The 7,952-nt window shown below is 36.0% G+C and overlaps 1 long non-coding RNA gene across 1 annotated transcript; it reads right to left on the bottom strand.

The window, feature by feature from the left end:
* Positions 1 to 324: 324 nt before the first annotated feature.
* LOC141369192 (uncharacterized) lies at positions 325 to 6,280 on the bottom strand. The gene is made up of 3 exons (XR_012372769.1): positions 5,812 to 6,280; positions 5,363 to 5,461; positions 325 to 762 (listed from the first exon to the last, which is right to left on the bottom strand). It is a non-coding gene; the product is annotated as an uncharacterized lncRNA (long non-coding RNA).
* Positions 6,281 to 7,952: the final 1,672 nt, after the last annotated feature.

Here is a 7,952-nt window from a genome sequence, read left to right as displayed (position 1 = left end):
TAAAGTAATTTTATCTTTGATAATGCTACCTCAAGCTCAACGTTTCTTAGAATTAATGTACAATTATGGGTATATTCGCTGGACGAATTAATCAGTTAATTGTTATTATTAATTCTGCTAAATCAGATGAAACCTACAAAATATATATGATCAATTGTATGTATTTTCTTGAGGTGTGGTAACCGTAGTATAAGCAGAATAATTGACCTAACATAATCCTTACATATAAATTAGGGCTTACAGTATACTACTTTACAATAATTTATTGTATAACAACAAACAAAATTAATAAACACAATTACTAAACAAACTGATGCTGGTGTATCACCTTATGAGTTTATTTCACTGTAAAATTCTCTTCTCACAGATCCATCTGTAATTCTTATCACATGAATAATCACCCCACCCTGTTGAAGATATTACAGAACAGCTATGATTGTAAGGTCTCGGGTATCCATACATCCAGAAACTCGGACCAATCCAATAATAAAATTTAATATCTGTAGCCTTCTTCAGAAACTCCTGTCATAATCAAAAAGTGACAAATTACACATAAATACTGATATCAATGAATGTTCACATACACAAACATTTAATTTCATTTTTCATCACTTACTTGTTCCTCTTTGTTGTTTATAATCAGCAGATTTGCTCCTCTCTCTTCACAGTCTCGTCTGCTGTCACTCCAGCTTCTCACCTCAGATGAAATGTAATAAAAACTGAAGTTGTAGTAAATCCATTTAAAGTTATCAGTGCGCAAATCTGTTAAAACCACAGTTCAGATATTAACTTTGTCAGTGCTGAAATATACACAATGCTGAAACTATCCTCCTTTAACTGAGGATAAGACACCATTTATATTCTTGTAGCTCAATTGACCCTTTGCAAAACCTGCCCCCTTATGTCTGACATCATCAAAGCACTCCCACTGCACTAAAAATGATTATCGTGAAATAATCATTTCTGGAAAAAATGTGTGTTAATTTTTTGAAAAAAAAGCAGACAGAAGGTCTGCAATATGCATCCAAGTATAAATTTAGGATGTAAAGTGACTCGGAATAACGTAAACAAAATAAAGATCATAGCCTACAGGTCATAAAAATTAAGCACTGCTTCATCTGGCAATAGAGAATCCCAACATTGAGGAGCAAACTTTTCCTGTAAAGCTGCACTCTTAGAGAAGATGTGTTAATTTTTTACACATCTTCTTGTGTTAAGCTTTTAACACATTATGTGTCATTTTGTGTTGATTTTGTGTTAAAATAGAACACAAGTTGTGTTAAAAGTAACACAAAATGTGTTGTTTCAATAATAACACAGAGAGGGGTGGATTCTGGGACAATGCATTTAGTGTTTCTTGTGTGAGTCCATTTTATTCTTATATAAGTCTGTCATAAGTCTTTATTTTTGTATTGCGTTACAGCTGAAATCAAACAGAATGACATGACTCTTAGCTGAGATCATGTTCATACAGAGTGACAACATGCAAATATTACAAAGAACTATTTAAAATCACAAAGTGTTCAGCCCATAGACATATAAGAAATACCTAGACTGCTCATTGGCCAGTTTGGTCAGCGGCTGTGATAGGTCAGGGCGCCACCATATTGGCAGTGGCAAGAGCAAATAAATGAGGAGCTGCGACTTTTTTAGATACAAAACACAATAACTTTTATTTTTCTCAACCGATTTTAATGATTTGTGATCAGTGTGGAGAACATAAATAATTAGAATAGTTGCTTAGATTCTTTATTATTAAGACTTAGAAAATTACTATTATTTTTTTTATAAGGAATCATGATTGTATACACTCAAAAAATGCCTAATCCGTTTTTATATTTTAAATTGTACAAATATCCATGTAAAATTATTACATTGTACCAATGTGATTTTCTAAAATGTGACTTTATTACGCTGATCTAATGTAATTTTCATTAAAATCAAACACCACATCAGATGACTGCATTTTAATAACGTGGCAAATGTCAACGTTAAATAATTACATTAGTGCAGTTGTATATTAAAGGCGGAGTCCACGATGTTTGAAAAACGCGTTGGAAAAGGAGACGGGCCGACTACCAAAACACACTTATAGCCAATCAAATCAAATCAAATGCCGGGTTGCGTATGTGTGGGGCGGGTCTATCAACAGAAGGTCCAGATTCTATTGGGGTAGGGGCGTGTTTGTTTAGGTGATTTCAAATATCAACATTGGCTTTCAAACATCATGGGCTCTGCCTTTAATTATGGTTGTTGGGTGCAATTAAAATCTTTTTGCTGGAATTATCAACAATGACACTGAAGCAATGTGATTTTCCTCAAATTTGGCTTTATCCACTGGTGAATCTAGGGGTGGGGCCAGAGGGGCACTGACCCCAGTTGAAATCTGATTGACGCCTGAAGTGCCACGTCCTGTCAGTAATCGCTGATTCAGCCAGCCTAATGGTTTCTGTCTTCAACAGTGGCGTGGCCAAAGGGGTAGCATAGGGTGAGCTTTACCACCCAAGTTTCACCACTCAAACAGCGCTGACCTTAGTCACAGCTCGCATACTGATGTAAGTTCAATTATTTTAATGTTTGCTTATGGAATGGCGTCATTCAGTCAATGCCTACTGATATTAAAAAATAAGCTCAACAGAGCTATCTGATCAGCTGTCAGTCTACAAGTGAGATCACTTGTAGTGAGATCACCATTCTCATACTGTGATAATTCACAGTGTGAGCTATATGTGAGCTCATTGTGATTTTAAAATGTTGAGCAGGTTAAAAGGAGGCAATACAACACAAGTAAGGCATTCTACCTCCTATACCTCACTAGGAAAAGGTGGATACTGGAGGATCACAGTGACATCACACCCTTCTCATACTTTGATAATCACAGTGTGAGCTATATGTGAGCTCATTGTGAATTCAGAATGTTGAGTTCATAGTATGGGTGCAAAATGAGTGACCATGATAAGCACACTTTGAGTGTACCATAACCTCACATTGTGACCAAAGTATGGGTCACGGTACACTCATTGTGTGCTCATACTATAGTCAGGATGTGAAGTCGTTCTACGCTCACAGTGAGCTCATACACTGAAAAAAATGATTCATTGAGTTTAATAAATTTTTTAAGGTAAGTGGTTGCAATCAATCCACTTAAGCCACATTTAAACAAAAGTGTTATATTTTATTTTACTTTACTAATCTTTTTTGTTTAAATGTAGCTTAAACAAATTGATTGCAACCACTTACCTTAAAAAATGTATTAAATTCAATGAATCATTTTTTTTCAGTGTAGTACTATGGTCATAATTTTAGGGGAACGGCACACTCATTCTGTTATAGCAGGACTGCACACATGTCTGGAAAATGTTGGCCCAAGAGTAGAATGTTACCCTTCTTACCTATAATTTCTAAGAAATATTATAGGAATGATCATACGATCAAATTTAGGACACTTTATACACAGCATTTTATACAGCCATACACATGGTGTGTAATGTATATACCATATATGGGGCCCTATCTTGCACCCAGCGCAATTGACTTTGTCAGTGACTCATGTATCATTTCGTATTTTGCACCGGCGCACAGCGGGTTTTTCCCTCCACAGACGCACGTCGGCAAACTAGCGAATGAACTTGCCCTCCCTGGGCGGTTCAGCGCAAAAAAGGAGGCGTGCTCCGGCGCAAACCATCTCTTATTCTATTTTGCATTTTCAAAAAAACTATTGCGCTAATAATAAAAAAAACTAGTCTAAAGTCAGTGGCTAGTTGCGCGTAGTTCATTATTCTATTTTAAGGGCGCATGCTTGACCATAATTTATAGCGTGCACAATGCGCATTGCTTATCTAATCTACACAGATGCAACAGTTATTTTTGCAAATCATTAATTGTTATAATAAAAAATATAAGATAAGGGAAATCATTAAATCATAAATTGTTACAATAAAAATATTAATACATGAGATAAGGGAAATCATTGTGGTGAGCTTTGTGGTAATAGTTTTTATTTATTTTGTGTGGCAGCGTTAAACAATTATCATGCAAATAACGATGAAAATATTTTCATAAGTTTGTTGTGTGGCTGTATTACGTTTATTTTATCTAAATAATAATTAAAATGTTTTCATAAGAAACCTTAATGTATGTGAACTTGATTTGTAAGTGTACTTTGGGGTTGGACCTTGCTTGCGTTTCTTCTTGTGTCTGATTTCAAAGCCCCCAAACCCTTTCAGCGGTGAGGGTGGACGCAGCGATGTCCTCCTGTGTGCCCTGCGTGCCCGATTTATGCTGGCAAGCTTGGGATCCCCCCGTCTCCTGATATCATTGTAGTGCTTGGCGCAGCTGATGAGACAATTGCGGCTATTTTCTCTCACGCCTGTTTAACCGACGCTGATTTGGGCGGGTTTCTCCCATCCCCATACAAAACAACTTCTCTGTCTTTGACTGCTCTTACAAGAACGTCAGTCTCCTCGGCTGTGAACCGCTCCTGGCGTGCACCTGGTAAATCCATCATAATAATAGCAACCCGCAATGGAACTTGCGCCCTTGCGTTTAAAGGGAATGTTGGATAGCGTTCTGATTGGTTTATTTGACGTTACGCCCAAACCACACCTATGAATAAGGAACCTACTTCAGACCAACCCCTTATTGATTTGCGCCCGGCGCAATACTTCTTTTTCCCGCCGGGAAAATAGCAACAGCGCCTAAGATCCGCCCACAAAGTCACATGCGCTTTGCGCTTCGCACTTGCGTTTCAGATCGTTAAAATAGGGCCCATAATGTCAACAACAACGTTATGGTACAAAAAAGCCTAAATAAAGGTTTTAGAAAGCTCACACAGATTGGAGGTAAAAGTGACCAGGATTTAGGGCTGTGCAAAAAATCGCCTGCGATTCTCATTCGTGTTTCCGAGTTCACCAAGAAGCTAGGCAAAATCGCATAGATTATCGGAGTCGATTTTGAACCCGATTTTTCCTAGCTTCTCTGTGAACTACAGCTCTGTATAGTAAGGCCAGCGTTCGCCCCTGGAATTAGTTAATCACTCTTTCTTATTAACCATTAGTTCTGCATTAGTTCCTGTGTAACTACCTATTAGGTATGAAACAGTATTCTAAAGTGTTACTTCATATTCCTTACATTGTGCGTTTACTTCAAATTCTTCAATGTGTCCCGCCCATCAAAACAGTGATTCTCAAGCAAGCCTCAAAACCAGAGTACAAAATAGCCTTGTTACTTATTGCTTTTGATGTTTTTGAATGTAAAAACCATGTAATCATCATAAGTAGACAGACAAATAATATACAAATGTAAAAAACAATAAAAGCGGCTGATTCACAGAACCTTTAAGGAAGAGTAAACATGAGATTACCTTGTTCAGTAAGACATCTCTTCAGTTCTTCTCTTTCATTCATTAAGTCATCTCTTTCTTTGGTTAAGTTATTGATCTGTTGTATTAGTAGTTTCTTCTCTGTATACAAATACACACAGAGCACAAATACAACAGTCAACAGAAGAACAAATTACACAACATGGATATTAGTGATGTTTACTTAGACAGCATCATTATTACTATTGCTCATAATAAGACTCCATAAGTGACCATTCAAAAATACAAAAAGATACATTTTTTAATAGTTTTTAATGAATCTTATTTAACTCTTTCGCCGCCAGCGTTTTTTTTTTAAGTTGCCAGCCAGCGCCAGCGTTTTTCATGATTTTCACAAAAGTTTAATGCCTTCCAGAAAATGTTCTTCTTTAAATATTTAAACATACAATATACCAAATGAAAGAACAAAAAAAAAAAACGTTTTATCCTACCTTCAGTAGTTCTTTTGTAATCAGCTTTTGAATATGAGTAGGTTTCTGCAAAAACACCACATTTTGAGCAAAAAACAGAGATTATTCCATTTTTGTGACAGACTTTTCATAGAGATCCCATTCAGAGCGATTTTTAAAACAGACACGGACATGCAGCAGCTTGCCATAGGGCAATACTTCTGGGTTTAAAAAGTTGCGGAAGGGCGCCACCTGGTGGATAATAGCGGTCTTGCGGAAAGCCCGAAATACTCGTCATTGGCAGGGAAGCGTTTTCTCTTGATTGACGAGATATCTCGTCAATGGCGGCGAAAGAGTTAATAATCAATGTCCTTCTGATCTACCTTTAAATTGTTGAAAAATGTGAAACACTGGGTTACTTTTTAGATTCTATGCCACTATCCTCAAGTTTTTTCACAAGAAGATAATCCACCACAATGCAATGGAAACATTCATTAATGTTGGTAACGCCTTCTGTCTAAACAGTTACAAACGTTAAACTATGAATCTATCATTTTTCCATGTAATTCTATAGAAAAACGATTAAAACATCTTGTGTGGGTTAAATTCTGATATGTGTTGCTAAATTATAAATTGTTAATAAATTTGGATAAAACAGTGCAGAGAGTTTCTGTCAAAAAATCATAACGTTCAAACATTTTATTCTGACGCTAAATTTCCATCTCCTAATGTCTCTGCAGTTTTTAAGTCAGGTCATGCATGCTCTGCGTGGGACACATTGCTGTCATTAGAGTTTGACAATACAGTACTTCTAAAAGTACCTCTACCTCTAGGATCTGTTGTGTGAATATTGTCCAGAAAGAACTCTTTGGTCTGCCAACCAGAATCTGTTAACTGTTCCAAAGTCAAAATTAAAATCTAGGGGTGATCAAGCTTTTGCCATAGCCGCACCTAAACTTTGGAACACGTTACCGCTTCATATAAGAATATCACCAACATTACATATTTTTAAAACAAAGTTAAAAACATACTTTTTTACAAAGGCCTATGACTCGTAATGATGTTTGTTGTCTGATGTTGATGTGGTTTGTATATTTGTGTTTTTTTTTATTAGTCTATATCATTGTACAGCACATTGATCAACTGGAGTTGTTTTTAATCGTGCTTTATAAATAAATTGAGATTTGAGACTAAAACACAATTGATCAAAGAATTGCAGAGGAATGACTTTATGAATCATTTGCAAATGTACCTCGCAAATAATGACAATAAAACATGATGACGTTCCACTCTGTAACATTGCAAGCAGTGTTGGGCAAGTTTTCTGAAAATTAGTAATTAGTTACAGTTACTAGTTACTTCTTTTAAAAGTAATTGAGTTACTCTACCAGTTACTGTATATCAAAAGTAATTAGTTACTAGGGAAAGTAACTTTTAAGTTACTTTTATGTCTGCTTTTTAAATGTAAATATGAACAGTACTGAACAGTCAAACAATAACATGATATGGATGGGTTATTTTACACGTAAGACTCTAATATATCACATACTGTAGGAGCCTATTTTGCTTTAGATTCAGCCGTTGAATATTTTTATTAGAAATTATCTTAATATGTAAGCTTAGTTTATTTATGTATATCATTTATATCATTTAGACAAATATTCTGTGTGTTTACATTGAAAATATATAGTGTGTTAAAATTGTGTATTGTCTCTTTAAGAATTTGGATCATATTCTTAAATATTTTCATATTTTCTAAAAAAAATTATCATTTTTCTGATTCCATATTTATTTTAATAAGTCAGAAACGTCTCTGATGTGTCCTGCTGACAGGCGGGGTGTGCGCGTGCAGCAGCTGACGCAAATTATGGGTCCTTCGAAGGTTAGACCGTCTCATTTCAGTTCTCTTCGCAAACTTCTGAGGCTTCCACCTTGAAAGACCGAGTGCTCACCTTTTTAGGGCGCATGCTTAGCAGGGCACGGCCATGGAATTGGGACACAGCTTGTAAAGCTTGCGGCGGTAGTGCGCTCTTTGGTCATATATTGTTTGTAAATGTTTTCTGTTGGATTTAAATGATACTCAGATTAAATGAAGATATTTAATCAGAAAACGGAGTACGTGGATTGTTTTGTCAGATACGGAGCGAGTGAAACTGAAACTAAATGCGCACTCACACATACTA

This window comes from Misgurnus anguillicaudatus, chromosome 12 (genome assembly GCF_027580225.2).
Source record: "Misgurnus anguillicaudatus chromosome 12, ASM2758022v2, whole genome shotgun sequence".
NCBI classification, from domain to species: domain Eukaryota; kingdom Metazoa; phylum Chordata; class Actinopteri; order Cypriniformes; family Cobitidae; genus Misgurnus; species Misgurnus anguillicaudatus.
The sequence above is the reverse complement of the archived record's forward strand: the minus strand, read 5'-3'. Positions and strand labels throughout refer to the sequence as shown.